Below are 16098 nucleotides of genomic sequence, written 5' to 3' on the forward strand. Positions count from 1 at the left end.
GCACTCTTCCACTTGAGCCAAGTGCCACTTCTGGCCTTTTCTGTTTATGTGGTATTGAGGAGGGCTTCATGCATGCTAGGCAAGCATTCTACCACTAAGCTACACTCCCAGCCCTTTATCTCGCTAGTGTGTGCTCTCTCTGGTCGGTTGTGGGGCTTGAACTCTGGGCCTGGGCACTGTCCCGGGGCTATTCAGCTCAAGGTGAGCACTCTACCACTTGAGCCATAGCATCACTTCTGGTTTTCTGGTGGCTTATTGGAGATAAGAGTCTCACGGATGCTCTGGGAAGGTGGCCTTGCATGCATGAAGCCCTGGGTTCAATTCCTCAGCACCACATAAGCAAAAAGAAAAAAGCCGAAGTGGCGCTGTGGCTCAAGTGGTAGAGCGCTAGCCTTGAGCTGAAGAGCTCAGGGACAGTGCCCAGGCCCAGAGTTCGTGCCCCACGACTGGACCCCCCCCCCCAAAAAAAAAAGTTCCTTGCCCAAGTTGACTTTGAACTGCTATCCTCAGATCTCAGCCTCCTGAGTAGCTAGAATTACAGGCGTGAGCCACCAGCACCTGGCCCTTTATCTCAATATGGATAGAAAATTTTAATTAAGGCCTGAGGGCTTAATAGTTGGAGCTTGAAAGTAAAGTTCCACAGAATTTGAGTTGGGAGGGTTTTTGAAAAGTTGTTCAGCTTTTTTTTTTTTTTTTGCCTGGGCACTGTCCCTGAGCTTCTTTGGCTCAAGACTAACACTCTACCACTTGAGCCACAGCTCCACTTCTGGACTTTTCTGTTATGTGGCACTAAGGAATCGAACCCAGGGCTTCATGCATGGTAGGCATGCACTCTACCACTGAGCCACCTTCCTAGACGAGCTTCTTCATTTTACCGAAGTCCCTGGAGTGAGGGGAAACCCTAGGCACCCCACAGCTTGGGGTAGACAGGGGTTGGGAAGAAGTCTCCCTACTCCTAAACCTTCTCTGCCCCCTGCTCCCCACCCCCAGCCTCTCTGTCTCCTTTCTCTCCCTCCAAAGCCTGATTCCGAGCACCGTGGGCTCTGCACTGTCCTAGGTGTGCATTCATTCTGGCTTTGGGTCAGGACTTGGGGCTGGGCTGCCCTTCGCCGGGCCAATCTTTCGCCAGCAGGTGCTCAGCACTCAGCACCTGGCCCGATTCGCTGCATCATCGCGGTGGCACTGGCAGTGTTCCCGATCTTACAGCACAGGCGAGTGTCACCGGGGGCGCAGCGCGACCGGAGGACGTGGGTCGGATGGAAACCATCTCGGCACCTGGGTAGACTCCGCGAGCCTGGAGATAGATGCTCGAGTGTGAGCGACTCCGACGCCGACGCCGCCGCTGGCCAGCCCGCGGCCGGGCGTGCCTGCCGGTGCCTGACGTGGCGGCGGAGCCTCGGGGCGGGCGGCGCGAGGGCGCGGCCTGACGTGGCGGTCGCGGTGGGGCGGCAAGGGGAGCCCGGGCCACTGCACTGCTCCGCGCTCCGGCCAGAGGGCGCCCGGTTCCAAGCCTTCCCCGCCGGCCTCGAGGCCGCCGGAGGGCTCCGGGAGTAACCGCGTCGGCGATTGGGTTGTCGGCCAGGCGGGGCCATGTTGGACCACGGTGGCGACCTCGCCTTCCGCCGCCCTCCGCCCTAGGTCCGGTCAGGCGTTGAGGGTAGGGGAGCGGCGAGAGCGTCCTCCGTCCTGGGTCGCCCTACGCGGGCCCAAGTCGCGACCGGAGCTGCGGCGGTCACAGCCGTCCCTCCGCGCCAGGGCCAATCAGCGGCGCGGGCACAAATATGCAAATGACGCGCCGGTGCTGCCGGAGTACCGCTCGCAGGGGCTGGTGGGGTCGTGCTGGGGGAGTGGACTGGGCCAATCAGGTGGGTGCGTGGCGGCGCGGGGGGGCGGTGCCCCTTCCACTCCTCCTCTCCCTCCCGGCCCCTCGCTGACAGGGGGGCCTGGCCGTGCCGCCGGTAAGTGCCACCGCTCGCCTCTGCCACCCGCCGTCTCAGGCGTGGGGAGGAAACCCGGGGACACCGCGGTGCAGCCGCCGTTCAACTGGTGGGGAGAGGTGGAGGCGGGTTCTGTCAGCCGGGTGGTCGCCTGGGGGCCGCCCCCGCCCGGCCAGTCGTGCGTGTCAGTCTCGGTCTAGGCGGGGGGCGGCGGGGGCGCCTCAGTCATGGCGCAGCCCTAGAGCTGGCGAGCGGGGGTGAGTACGTGCCGCCGCCGCCGCCGCCGCCGCCGCCGCCGCCGCCCGGCCGGGGAGGAGCGGGCGGGGGTCGGGGCCGGCCAGGCAGCGCCACCCGAGGTGAGGGACCCGCGCCCGGGGCGGGGCGGGCGCACGGGGGGCGGGGGAGCGGGCGCTGCCCGCACGTGCGGCCCAGCCCGCCTGCGGCCCGCCCCGCGCCTGTCATGGCTGCGGGCTGCAGCCCTGGCCCCCCAAGCCCGGAGACCCTGGGGTCGGGACACGACCGCCGCGCCTGTTGCGTCGGGTGGAGGTGCGGACTGGGTGGGCAGGGCGTGGGGCAGGCGGGCCCCTCTTCCCCGCCCCGCGCGAGGTTGGGGCCTCCCCCTGGGCTGGGTTCCCAGGCGAGGGTCGGGCTTCCCTCCATCCTGCCTCTGCTCCCCCCGCCCCCTCCCGTCTGGCCCCTGTGACTCATGACAGGGCGTCCCGCGCGAGTGCTGGGTGTCCTGGAGCTCCAGACGCCCCCGGCACTTTCCCAGGCCTTGTCTCTCCCTTCCTATCACCCTGCCTTTCCTGGAATCCTTCGCCCCAGAGGGCAGCCTCGAAGGCTTCTTTGCTCTCTGTCTGCCGAGTGGCCTCGATCCCCCAGTATCCTCTCAGTGTGTCGGGGTCAGTGCTGCCGCACTTTGGGGCATCTTATCTGGGTGTGGGACGTGATGGGTGGTTCCACGGTCTCTCAGATCCATCCCAAAGCCTAGCCTGACCCGGAAAGCCAGTGTCTTATGGGTTGGCCTGTCAGCTCGGAGACTAGTTTCTGTTTGTTCCTTTTTTGGTTTTGTTTTGCCTTAAAAAAAAAAAAAAAAGAAAACTTTTAAAAACAAAGTAGACAAGAATTAGAGTTGTGATCAACATCGCTGCACAATTCCTTTACTGTAAGGGTTGGATGTGACCCTGCTGTAACTTTTATTCGTCTATGGGGCATATCTTCAGAAATTTCCCCTATTTAAGTAAAGTTCATTTTCATTAGTAAAAGTCACTGGCACAATTTAGGTTCACCATTTCCTTTTCTCGGACTTCATAATGTCCAGTTCTACTAAACCAACTATATCAACAGAAAAAAGAGTGCTTACTTTGAGTACTGTTATTCTCTACCTAAACAGGGTTTAGGTAGAGAATCTGTACATGAACTGTGCATAACAATATAGGTGTTTTTTTTAAAAACTAGGTCTACAGCATATATGCAGAAAGTTGAACTTGACAGGAACTCACATTGCAGATGGAGGAAGTTTTTATTTTTCATTTCGACGCAAAACAGTGTTTTCTGTTGGCCTGGAGTTGCAGAACATTGAGTTTGCAGCTTTTTTGTTAATTGCAGACAGCATAGACCCTTATATATAGGATATTTGTTAAAATATCTATCTGTTGCTTGAATATGCCAAACCTCTCTATGTATTTGGGGAGACATTTGTTTCTTCAGTGACTTTTTTTTTTTGGCCAGTCCTGGGGCTTGAACTCAGGGACCAGGGCACTGTAGCTCAAGGCTATCACTCTACCACTTGAGCCACAGTGCAACTTCTAGCCTTTTCTGTGTATGTGGTACTGAGGAATTGAACTCAGGGCCTCATGCATACTAGGCAAACACTCTACTGGTAAGCCACATTGCTAGCCCAAATTAAGAGACTTTTAGCTTTGATAGTTGGCATTAAATAGCTAGTGTACTACAAAAGTATTTGCAGGTCTCAGTTCTTAGAGCGTTAGTTTCCTATAAACAACAAACCATGTAACATGGACATGAAATGCACTGGGGATTGAGGGATTGATGCCTCCTAGATTTGGTTAAGAGCAACTGTCATCCTAAACAACTTCAGGGAAATAGGTATTGTAGTTCGAAATACCTTTCAGTCACAGTAACTTGTGATCAATTGACAATAGTAGATGATGTCCAAAAGGCAAGGGAAATAACAGCAGCAGCAACAACAACAAAAACCCTTGTGCTAGTATCACTTGTAAAATCCTCTAAAAACCTCTTGATTTTGAAAGAAAACAAGTTGAAGAGAATAAATCAGGATTTTGTCACTTAACTAGATATATAGTTATACAGTCAAGTTTCTTTTCCACTGTCTGCCATAGATTTCTCCATTAAAATTTTCATCTACATTCCAGTTTGACACTTTTAGGATTCTATTTTATGAAGTCTGTTCTCTGAAATACAGATACTGTATTTGGATTTCAGATGTTAAGGAAAAGTTTAAAAACAAATAGCACATAGGGCACTGGGGCCCATAACTATATCTTAGCTATTATGGAGGCTGAGCTCTGAGGTGATGGTTTAAAGTCATACCAGGTAAATAAATCATCTCCAGTTAACCAGAAAAAAAGTGGAACTGGAGACATGGCTCAAGTGGTAGAGTACCAGCCTGGAGTGGGAAAAGCCTGGTAAGTGTATAAGGCTCTGTTTTCAAGCCTCAATATTGTCACAAACACAAAGCTAAAGCAAGAAACAAGTAAGAGTATAGTTGACCTTTTCCAAAAGGCTTTTTTTTTTTTTTTTTAAAGAAACCCTTGCTAGGCACTGGTTGCTCACACCTGTAATCTTAGCTACTCATGCTGAGATCTAAGGATTCCAGTTTGAAGCCAGCCCAAACATCTTTAGTGAACTACCGAAAAGCTGAAAGTGGAAGTGTGGCTCAAGGGGTAGAGTGTTAGCCTTGAATGAGAAAATTAAGGGACAGTGCCTAGAGCCTGAGTTCAAGCCTCAGTACTGGCACAATAAACAAAATCCCCTGAACAGATAGGTATGAGTAAAGAAAGGGATGTTTTCAATGACAGAAGCCTAGGACAAGGTTGAGATTCATTAAATCATAGATTTCAATTTGCAAATGCTGTGAATAACTTCTAAACCTCCTATAACTTGTGGCTCATGTCTGTAATCTTTACTCAGAAGATTGAGATCTGAGGATCTTGGTTCAAAGCCAGCCCAGATAGAAAAGTTGAGAGACATGCCATCTCTAATTACTCAGCAAAAATGCTGACTGGAGGTATGATGCAAGTGGTGGAGCACTAGCGATAAGAGGAAAAAGCCAAGTGAGAGCTCAAGGCCTGGACCACCACACACAAATCAGACCAAAAAGACTTAATTTGTCAAAATTAAATATTCTGCAGAGTTAAATGTGTTTCTATCATTTATGTAAATATACGAGGAAAAAAACAACTAGCTACAGGATTAGAACAATAAAATCCTAGAGAGGTCAGAGTCTATAAAACAAAAACATGACTGAAATAATAGGTGTACCAGGGAAATTTCAGGGCAATGAGTAAAGAGCATAAGTATGAGAATAGATAAAGTTGGACAGAGTAAAAACTAATGAAAGCATGTTTTTGGGTTTGGCAAACTAAAAGCCAAAAATTGGGAGTCAGAAAAAAATTATAGACACAAGATAAAACAATTTTATTTTTAGCCTTTTAAATAGTTGTGGTTCTCTCTCTCTCTCTCTCTCTCTCTCCCCCTCTCCCTCTCCCTCCCCCTCTCACATCCCCCTTTTCCTCCCCCCCCCAGCTATCTACCTCTATCCTTCTCTCCCCCTCTCTTCTTCCCTCTCCCACTCTCCCTGTCTCCCATCCCCCTCTATTCTTTGTTGTTGTTGTTGGGGCCTGAACTCTGGGCCTGGGCGCTGTCCCTCAGCTCTTCAGCTCAAGGCTCTACCACTAGAGCCACAGGGCCACTTCTGGCTTTTTCTGCTTATGTGGTGTCCAAGAATCGAACCCAGGGCCTCATGCATGCAAGGCAAGCGCTCTACCACTAAGCTACCTTCTTAGCCCTCCCCTCTATTCTTTTTTTTTTTTTTTTGGTCCAGTCATGGGGCCTGAATTCTGGGCCTGGGCACTGTCCCTCAGCTCTTCAGCTCAAGGCTAGCACTGTACCACTTGAGCCACAGCACCACTTCCGGCTTTTTTCTTTTTGCTTATGTGGTGCTGGGGAATCGAACCCAGGGCCTCATGCATGCAAGGCAAGTGCTCTACCACTGTGCCACCTTCCCAGCCCCAGCTCCCCTCTATTCTTATCTCCCCTTCCTTCCTTCTTTTCCCTTTCCCTTTTCTCTTCTCTCTCCTTTCTTTTCTCCTTCCTTCCCTGACCCCTCTCCATTTTTGCCAGTTCTGGGCTTGAACTCAGGCCTGGGCTCTGTCCCTGAGCCTCTCTGTGCTCAAGGCTAGCACTTGTCCACTTGAGCCACAGCACCACTTTTATGTGGTACTGAGAATCAAATCCAGGGCTTCATGCATGCTAGGCAAGCACTGTACCAATAAGTCACATTCCCCGCACTACATTTCTTATATGATGCAAGGTTTACTTACCTGCTTTTAAAATATAAGTTTTCAGGGCTGGGAAGTTGGCTCAGTGGTAGAGTGCTTGCCTTGCATGCCTGAGGCCCTGGGTTCGATTCCTCAGCACCACATAAGCAAAAAGAAAAAAGCCGGAAGTGGTGCTGTGGCTCAAGTGGTAGAGCGCTAGCCTTGAGCTGAAGAGCTGAGGGACAGCGCCCACGCCCAGAGTTCAGTCCCCCATGACCGGACCCCCCCCCCCCCAAAAAAAATATATATATATAAGTTTTCACTTATAAATGGAGATAGAACTATCTTTTAGCAATTTGTGCCTCTCTTCTTTATTGTGTTTTATTCCCTTCCTACTTCCTGAAATTTCACCAGTCTGAAGACTTAGGTCTTATTCTGCCTTGTGAAGAAAATCACCTCCTGTTGTGACCCTTTAGGATTACTCATCTGATAAAGCATCATTATTTGTCTTATTTGGCATATCACATATACTTTTCTGACATTTACTCTATTTAATTGTGTGAAATTTCAGGGACATTTTTGCTCTTTTTTTCTTTTTTTTGTCGGTCGTGGGGCTTGCTTTTTTTTTTAAAGAAACAGTTGGATAACTGATCAAGTGACACTGGGATGCCCAGAGAAGGGGAATGCTACCTCAGCTGCAATTTATTCTTTGGACTCCAGATCATTTGTGTTCATTCATTTATTAAACAGATTTATTAAGCACTCCCCTCATTTATTTTGTTATATATTATGTAAATATGTTGAGTGTGTAAGTGATTCCTGCTTTCATGGAGCCCTACAGTGTAATAGAGGAGATAATGAACAACTAAACAAATAAGAAATGACAATTTATAGTGAATTTAATGGAAGAAAAGAACATTGCTATGAGAGACAAATGTGGAGGCGTTTTTAGATTCTGTGATCAGAGAAGTCCTGTCTCAGGTTGTGCTGTTTGAGGCATTAAGATATCAAACAGGCTGGGCACTGGTGGTTCATGCATTTCATTGTAGCTACTTGGAGCTGAGGTCCGAATATTGTGGTTCCAAGCAGCCTAGTGAAGTCATGAGACTCTTCAGTTAACTACCCAAAAAGCTGGAAGTAGGGCTGTGGATCAAGTGGTTGAGAACCAGCCTTGAGCAAAAAAACTCAGGGACAGTGCCAGGCTCTGTGTTAGAGTCTCAAGAACAGCACCCCCCCTCCCCCCCAAAAAAATCATATAGGCAATAGAGAGAAACCATTTTCCTGGAAAAGAGAAAAATATGTTTTAAGACCATGAAGAAAAGAAAAAAAATTTTTTTTCTTTGTCCGGTTGTGGGGCCTGAACTCTGGGCCTGGGCACTGTCCCTCAGCTCTTCAACTCAAGGCTAGCGCTCTACCCCTTGAGCCACAGTGCCACTTCTGGCTTTTTCTGCTTATGTGGGACTGAGGAATCGAACCCAGGGCCTCATGCATGCAAGGCAAGCACTCTACCACTGAGCTACCTACCCAGCCAAAAGTTCATATTTTAAAAATATCTTTATGAAATGGCTTGGAGAAAGGCAAGAGTGAAAGCAACCATTCTGTAATACTGCAGGTGCCAAGATAAGATAGGATGGTAGTTGGTACTAGGACAGCAACTATAAGGGATGAAGGGTGGAGATTTATGTAATAATATACTTTGTACATATGCTACATAGGTACCATTTACCTTTTCTCCCCAAATACTATATTTGAGAGACAGAGAAAACAGAAGGTAAGGAGATGGTAAAATTGGGACAGCTTTATAATAGAGTGGTTTTTAGAGGAAAGGTGTCAAAAATTATTTCATTGATAGTTCCTGGCTTAAGGGAGAGTAGGTGGATAATGGTATGTAATTTAGTGAGTTAAAGATATGAAGGATAAAAAAACTTTGACAAAAAGTCAACTTTTTTTTTGTTGTTGGTGGTCATGGGGCTTGAACTCTGGGCCTGTGTGCTGTCCCTGAGTGCTACAGTTCAAGGCAAGCCAGAGGGCTTGAGCCATAGCACCACTTCCAGTTTTCTGGTGGTTAATTGGAGGTAAGAGTCTCTTGGACTTTTTGCTGCCCAGGCTGGCTTTGAACCATGATCATCAGATCTTAGCCTCATGAGTAGCTAGGATTACAGGCATGAGCCACACTGGCACCCAGCAGAAAGTCAATTTTTGAACTCTATTACCAGACAAGTGCTTCAGAAGATTGAGTCTGCCTTTATGTGAATGGAAGGAACTTCAACACAGTTTTAACCATATCTGTGACATCACACTACTAAGTCATATTCATAGAGTATCTTTTTAGAGTAAGAAGTAAACTTTGTATTTATGTTAAAAAATTAGTGGATGATATGGTGTTCTAACAGTTTCAGTTTTTGAGTGAATATTCTCATTATCCAGTTTGTATAGGAAGTTTTGAACAATAGTTCAGCTACAGGTATATATTTTTAGGGAGTAGAAAAGCTGGTCATAGATATACCCACATTTGAATTTTAGCAGTGATGCGTTATAATTTTCTAAATTTGTTTCAATTCACATTTTCAGCAGTGTATGAAAGGGGTAGTCATCTCACATTCAGTTAGTTAGGTAGTTTGATTCACATACTCTAATGTATTTATTTGACAAGCCTTTTGTAAATATGGCATCCTCAATCTGAAAGTAAGAAATTAAAAACCTGCAATTTTTTTTTTGGGTCTGGTCGTGGGGTCTGGGCGCTGTCCCTCAGCTCTTCAGCTCAAGGCTAGCGCTCTGCCACTTGAACCACAGCACCACTTCCGGCTTTTTTCTTTTTGCTTATGTGGTGCTGAGGAATCGAACCCAGGGCCTCAGGCATGCAAGGCAAGCACTCTTTCTTTCTTTCTTTCTTTTTTTTTTTGGGTCCGGTTGTGGGACCTGAACTCTGGGCCTGGGCACTGTCCCTCAGCTCTTCAGCTCTAGGCTAGCGCTCTACCACTTGAGTCACAGCGCCACTTCCGGGTTTTTTTCTTTTTTTGCTTATGTGGTGCTGAGGAATCGAACCCAGGGCCTCAGGCATGCAAGGCAAGCGCTCTACCAGTGAGCCAACTTCCCAGCCCCGAACCTGCAATTTTTTGACTGATAGAATGCTATAAATAGAAAATTCCATACTTGACCTCATGTGATAGTTACAATGAAATTGGAGGTGCAGTGAAAACATTGCATAGAATTACTTCAGTCTATATGTAGAGCTATAATAAAGCAAATACATTTTATCTTTCGATTTGGGCTCTTGCAGAATATCTCATGTATATACTAATGTTCATAAATCTATAATGCTTCTGGTCCTAAGCATTCCAGATAATAGCACTTAACATGCATAATATTTGGCGGGCTTAGAATAGTTAGATGATGGTGTAGAATATAAAAGTTATGGTCTTGATATTCTTTGAACAACAGTTGTTAGGCTAATAGTAAATTTGTAATTTTAAGTGAGACTTCTCATTTAATGGTGCTTATTAGTTAAAACTGCAGCTCAAGTCATTACTGATTACTAATAGGTTGTCAGACAGTGATGTTTCTTCTATTACAATATGGCATTATAAGCAAAGATACTCAAGTAAGCTTTGTTTTTGTTTTTTTTATTTTTTATTTTTTTGGTTGGTTGTGGGGCTTGAACTTTGGGCTTGGGCACTGTCCCTGCGCTCAAGGCGAGCACTCTACCTCTTGAGCCACAGCACCACTTCCGGTTTTCTAGTGGTTTAATAGTAGATAAGAGTCTCACGGACTTTCCTACCTGGGCTGGCTTTGAACTGTAATCCTCAGATCTCAGCCTCCTGAGTAGCTAGGATTACAGGCGTGAGCCACCAGTGCCCAGCTTTGTTTTTATTTTGACCTCCCAAATGATTTGAAATCTGAAGAAAAGATTTTTCTCCTCCAGTGCTCCTCAAGAGCACTATGCAGTATATAACATTTTATTCTGTTAGAATTCAGGGACTATTCTTCAGATATATAACTTTATATTTTGTCAGAGAAAGAAAAAGAATGATTTATGAAATGGTTAAAATTCATGCTTTGCATTGTTTATCTTAGAATTTTATGCTGTATCACAGGTCATGTAGGTTTACATTATTTTATTTTTACATTATCTTAAATTATAAGCCACGTCTCCACTCTTCTTTGCTGTCATTTTTTAAAATAGGGTCTAGCTTTTTTTGCCTTGGCTGGCATGAACTGCAGTCCTGTTTGTACATCCTAAATACTGGGATGACTGATATGTGCCATTGTACCCAACTTTTCATTGTGATAGGGTCTCAATAGGCTTTTTCCAGAGCTGGCTTGAACCACTGTACACCTTCAGAGTAGCTAGGAGATAAGGGCCACTGTATGGAGCTTTAAAATGTTTTTTATATATTTGCTTTTAAAAAGCAATTAGGGATGAGGGTATACCTCAGTGGTTTGGTGCTTGTGTAGCCATGTATAAGGCACTGGGCTCCATCCCAGCACTTCCAGAAAAAGAAGCAGTGGGGCACTGGTTGTTCATGCCTGTAATCCTAGCTGTCAGGATACTGGGATCTGGGAATCATACTCAAAAGAGGCTTAGATTTGAAAACTAGGATTTAAAGCCCACTCAAGCAGAAAAATCCATGAGACTCTTATCTCCAATTAACTAGAAAAAGAAAGAAAGAGAGAAGGGGGGGAAAGAGGGAAGGAGGAAGGGAGGGAGGGAGGGAAAGAAAGGAAAGAAAGAAAGCAGAAAAAAAGGTAGGAATTAGAGGCCAGGCTCAGGTGATAGGGAGAGCACCAGTTGAGCAAGCAAGCTTAACCAGAACCTGAGGCTTTGAGTTAAATCCCCAAAACCACACACAAAAAAGTAGGAAAACAACACTTTTTGTTAGGCTACAACAGATATGCACAGTCTGGTTTATTACAAAGTAAATACATCTCTGAAACTACCACCCAGGTTAAAAAAAATAGAACGTTATCATTATCAGCAGCTCAGAACTCCCTTCATATGCTTTTCTAATTATCACTCCTTTCCTTCCTTCCTAGAGGGGACCATTATCCTGACTTACTTCTAAAACCATAGATTATTTTGTTTTTGAACTTTATTAAATGGTGGTTTGGAGCCAGCCTGGACATCAAAGTCCATGAGATTCTTTTTTTTTTTTTTTTTTTGTCGGTCGTGGGGCTTGAACTCTGGGCCTGGGCACTGTTCCTCAGCTCCTCAGCTCAAGGCGAGTGCTCTACCACTTGAGCTACAGCGCCACTTCAGGTTTTCTGGTGGTTTATTGGAGATAGGAGTCTCACAGTCTGTCCTGCCCGGGCTGGCTTTGAACCGCGATCCTCAGATCTCAGCCTCCTGGTCCATGAGATTCTTAAAAAAAATTTTTTTTATTTGTTGGTCATAGAGCTTGAACTCAGAGCCTGGGCACTATCCTTGAGCTTTTTTGCTCAAGGGTAGCGATCTACCACTTTGTGCCATTCCCAGTTTTCTGTGGTTAATTGGAGATGAGAGTCTTAGACTTTCCTGCCCCTGCTGGCAATGAATAGCAATCCTCAGATCTCAGCCTCCTGAGTAGTTATGATTATAGGCATGAGCCACCACCAGCTCCCAACGGCCATGAGATTCTTTAAAAAAAAAAAAAGTGGTTTTTTTTTTTTTTAATTGTGGAACTACTGTACAGAGGGGTTGCAGTTACATGAGCAAGGTAATGAGTACATTTCTTTGTTTTTTTGTTTTTTTTGGTCGGCCGTGGGGCTTGAACTCTGGGTCTGGGCGCTGTCCCTCAGCTCTTCAGCTCAAGGCCAGTGCTCTACCACTTGAGCTACAGCGCCACTTCCGGTTTTCTGGTGGTTTATTGGAGATAGGAGTCTTACGGTCTCTCCTGCTCGGGCTGGCTTTGAACCGTGATCCTCAGATCTCAGCCTCCTGAGTAGCTAGGATTACAGGCGTGAGCCACCAGCACCCGGCATGAGTACATTTCTTATCAAGCATTGTTGCCTCCTCCTTTGTTTTTCCCCTACCATCCCTTCTTTCCCACTTCCACAACTACACTACCTCCCCCCACAAATTGTAAAGTTTGTTTTTCAACATAGTGTCTTGTACATCTCATTGTTGCAGTGGGTTAACCTGTATCCCTATATAAACATTTTGTTTTTTCCCTTTCCCTCCCCAAATTATACCCACATCAAATACAGTGAAAACGGGTTACATTGTGGGGGAGGAACATAAAAAGCAACAAAAAAATCACATGGTACCTTATAAATACATTAGATACAATAGCAAGAAAGAAAAAAAAAAACACTTGTGTCCCTATCGTGGAATTCATTTCACTTAATTTCATCTTATCTGGTCATATGTACATAGCTTTTGACCTTTTCTACTTGTCCCAGACATATACGAGTTATAACTACCCAGAAGCTGGAACTGCAGCTATGGCCAATGGTAGAGCCCTAACCTTGAGGAAAAAAAGCTTCGGGCAGCTCCAAGGCCATGACTTCAAGCTGCAGGACCAGCACCAAATAATATAAAATAAAAGCTGCTCATACATACTATAGTAATAATGCCCTATAGTTTACTAACCTTATTGTTTTATTCATTCTTTCATTTAGCAGTATATGAATGGATAGTTATCCCATAGTTAATTATATGGTTTAGCACACTACTATATTTGATGTTTTGTGTTCTTTTCTTCTTGCCTCCAAAGGTAGATATTTGGTGATATTTGGTAGATAATCTGAGCTGTAAGGCAAAGATATGAGATAACAAATAGAAATTTTTAAATTCAAAAATGAGGACCGAGCTCTATGCAGTGATCCATTGTAATCCTAGTACTCATGAGGCCACAGGAAAGGAGGATTGTGAGTCTGAGGCCAGTCTATGCTACATAGCAAGTTCTGTTCTACACTGAGCAACACTTGGTCTCAAAACAGTGACAAAAAAAGTAACTATGTTATACCTGTTGTATTCTAACAGAACACATAATAGTGAGATGGTAAGAGATAACTTTTCTTGATCTTTAAGTTTTAAACTAGATCGAACTGTATCTACCATAATTCTAGGATACTTGACGTTTGTGAAGAATGAAAAAATGCTTATCTGTGGCATAATCAAAGAACATTCCTGAAAGAGAGAGAAAAGTATTTTGCTAAGGTGAATTTGACAACTATTAGGTAAAGTATGTAGTATGCTTTGAAATAAGGTCCTAATTAAAAAGGGGAACAATATTACAAAGATGTAAGTTATTCCTCAGGCTAACGAAAATGTGCAGACATGACCAGAATTCCTAGGGCTACTGGTAGTGTTACTATCTCTTATGATCAAATACTGTATCTTAAGTCAGAAACTTCCAGAATGGCACTAAGACAGTTTCCTTAAAGTCATAGAACTGAGTTTTATATATTTATTTATATCAATAGTAGAAAAACATTTTACAGCATTCACATCATTTTAAAAAGTGGAATTAAGCCCACTGCTGGGGGCTCAAGCCTATAATCCTAGCTACTTAGGAGGCTGAGATCTGAGGATCACTGTTCAAAGCCAGCCTGGGCAAGAAAATCCGTGAGATTCATCTCCAATTAACCACCAGAAAACTGGAAGTGATGCTGTGGCTCAAGTGGTAGAGCGCTTGCCTTGAGCTGAAATGAGGGACAGTGCCCAGGCCCAGAGTTCAAGCACCAAAACCAACAGAAAAAAAAAAGTGGAATTGAGTTATTAATGAAATTACATTTTAGAGGATATATTGAAGATATATTAAGATTTGATTGAATTTGAAGTGTTAAGTAACTGAATTTGGTACATATGAAGTCACACCTATAATCTTATATGCATTAAACTATTTTATACCAATCAGACACAGAGGACAAGTTGCAGTAAAGAAAATCCAAGTGAGTGTAGTATCATAGAGCCTAAGAATTTCCAGAAACCATTTAGAAACATTTAAATTGCTTTTCTTATAATCCAAGTAGAGTGGTAGCTGAGTAAGTCAGTCTCCCTTCTCTTCCCTCTTTCCTCTTCCAACTCTTCCCTCTTCCCTCTTCTCTCTCTTCTCTTTTTTCTTCTTTCTCTTCTCTCTTCTCTTTCTCTTCTCTTCTTCTTTCTCTCTCCTTCATTCCTTTTTCTTTTTCTTTTGAGATGAGGAGTCACTGTATTGCCCAGGTTGTTTTCAAAAGGCTCGTCTCAAGTGATTCCACCTAAACACCTAATTTCTGAGATTACATGTGTGAGTTCTGGAATTACAAGATGCCACCATCACACCTGACCATAATTTTTATTCTAAAAAGACTGAGAACCTAATTGGTATATGATGAATGATCATACATAGACTGCTGGATTTCATATGAAAAATAGCATTTGTATTTATCCTTTATTGTCATGTCCATTACTGATGGCAAGTGTTTTCTTAGTGGTCAAAGACCGGAATTATGAGAGCATCCATGTGCTCTTGTAATGTGGATATTCTGGTAGTCCCTGTCTAGGAAATTGCCATTGATAGATAGATGCAGAAACTACCAAGTGTAAGAGGTTTACAAGCTAATGTGTAGTTAGAAAATGGAGGCAGTAAATCACTTGTTTTCAGTATTTAACATTGAATATAAGGATCTAAATAGGATGATTTGGTCTGTATGGTTTTCTTAAGGTAGAGAAGACCTGCTGATGCTCAAAGTTAAGAAGAGAAGCAATTACAAGGGAATGGTTAAAGACCTTAGGAAGTGATGGAATATGTGTGGGCATTAATCCATTTGAAAAGATGGCTGTATTCTTTTTTTTGCGGGGGGGGGGGGAGGGGAGTCCGGTCGTAGGGCCTGAACTCTGGGCCTGGGTGCTGTCCCTCAGCTCTTCAGCTCAAGGCTAGCGCTCTACCACTTGAGCCACAGCGCCTCTTCCGGCTTTTTTCTTTTTGCTTATGTGGTGTGGAGGAATCAAACCCAGGGCCTCATGCATGCAAGGCAAGCACTCTACCACTGAGCCACTTTCCCAGCCCTGGCTGTATTCTCATATACAGTTTTTTTTTGTTTTGTTTTGTTTTTTAAGTAGGCAAGGTTTTCCTATGTAGAGCAAACCTGGCTGCAAACTCATGATTCTTCTGCCTCAGCCTTTTCAGTGCTGGGATTATAGAAGTGAACTACCAATCCTCCCCTCCCCAGCATTTGTTTTATAATAGCTATACTTATTTTTTATTTATCTCATAATGTTTTGGTTTGATACAAAGGCTGAAAAGAAACTCAAGTAACTGAGACTTCAGTTGGAAATGTTCTAACTTTGAACCTCCATTCTAGCGACTAATACCTGACTCAAAGTGGATACTTCTTTTTTTGCCACTCATGGAGCTTTAACTCAGGGCCTGGGTGCTGTCCCTGAGTTTTTGTGCTCAAGGCTAATGCTCTACCACTTGATCTACACACAGCTCTGCTTCTGGCTTTTTGGTAGCCCTTTGGAGATAAGAAACTCATGGACTTTCCTGCCTGAGCTTTGAACCTCAATCCTCAGATCTCAGCAGCTCGAGTAGCTAGGATTATAGGATTCTAGGCATGAGCCACTGGCACCTGACTATCAAAGGGGATACTTTCTTTTTAAGGCAAAGATGAAAATTGATTTAAGGTAAAGAACTTTTTTTTTTTCTTTCTGTTTGATGCTGGGATCCAACCCAGTG

At 44.8% G+C, this 16098-nt stretch overlaps 1 protein-coding gene across 4 annotated transcripts in view; it reads left to right on the plus strand.

The window, feature by feature from the left end:
- The first annotated feature begins 1888 nt into the window (after positions 1-1888).
- Positions 1889-16098, plus strand: part of Chd9 (chromodomain helicase DNA binding protein 9) — a 150690-nt gene continuing 136480 nt past the window's right edge. For all 4 annotated transcript variants that reach the window (XM_042689983.1, XM_042689985.1, XM_042689984.1 and 1 more), the window contains exon 1: positions 1889-1958. The gene's annotated coding sequence lies outside the window, so the exon portion shown is untranslated. The remainder of the gene's footprint in view (positions 1959-16098) is intronic.

This window comes from Dipodomys spectabilis, unplaced genomic scaffold, assembly GCF_019054845.1.
Source record: "Dipodomys spectabilis isolate Male_0828 unplaced genomic scaffold, ASM1905484v1 ptg000130l, whole genome shotgun sequence".
Classification (NCBI taxonomy): domain Eukaryota; kingdom Metazoa; phylum Chordata; class Mammalia; order Rodentia; family Heteromyidae; genus Dipodomys; species Dipodomys spectabilis.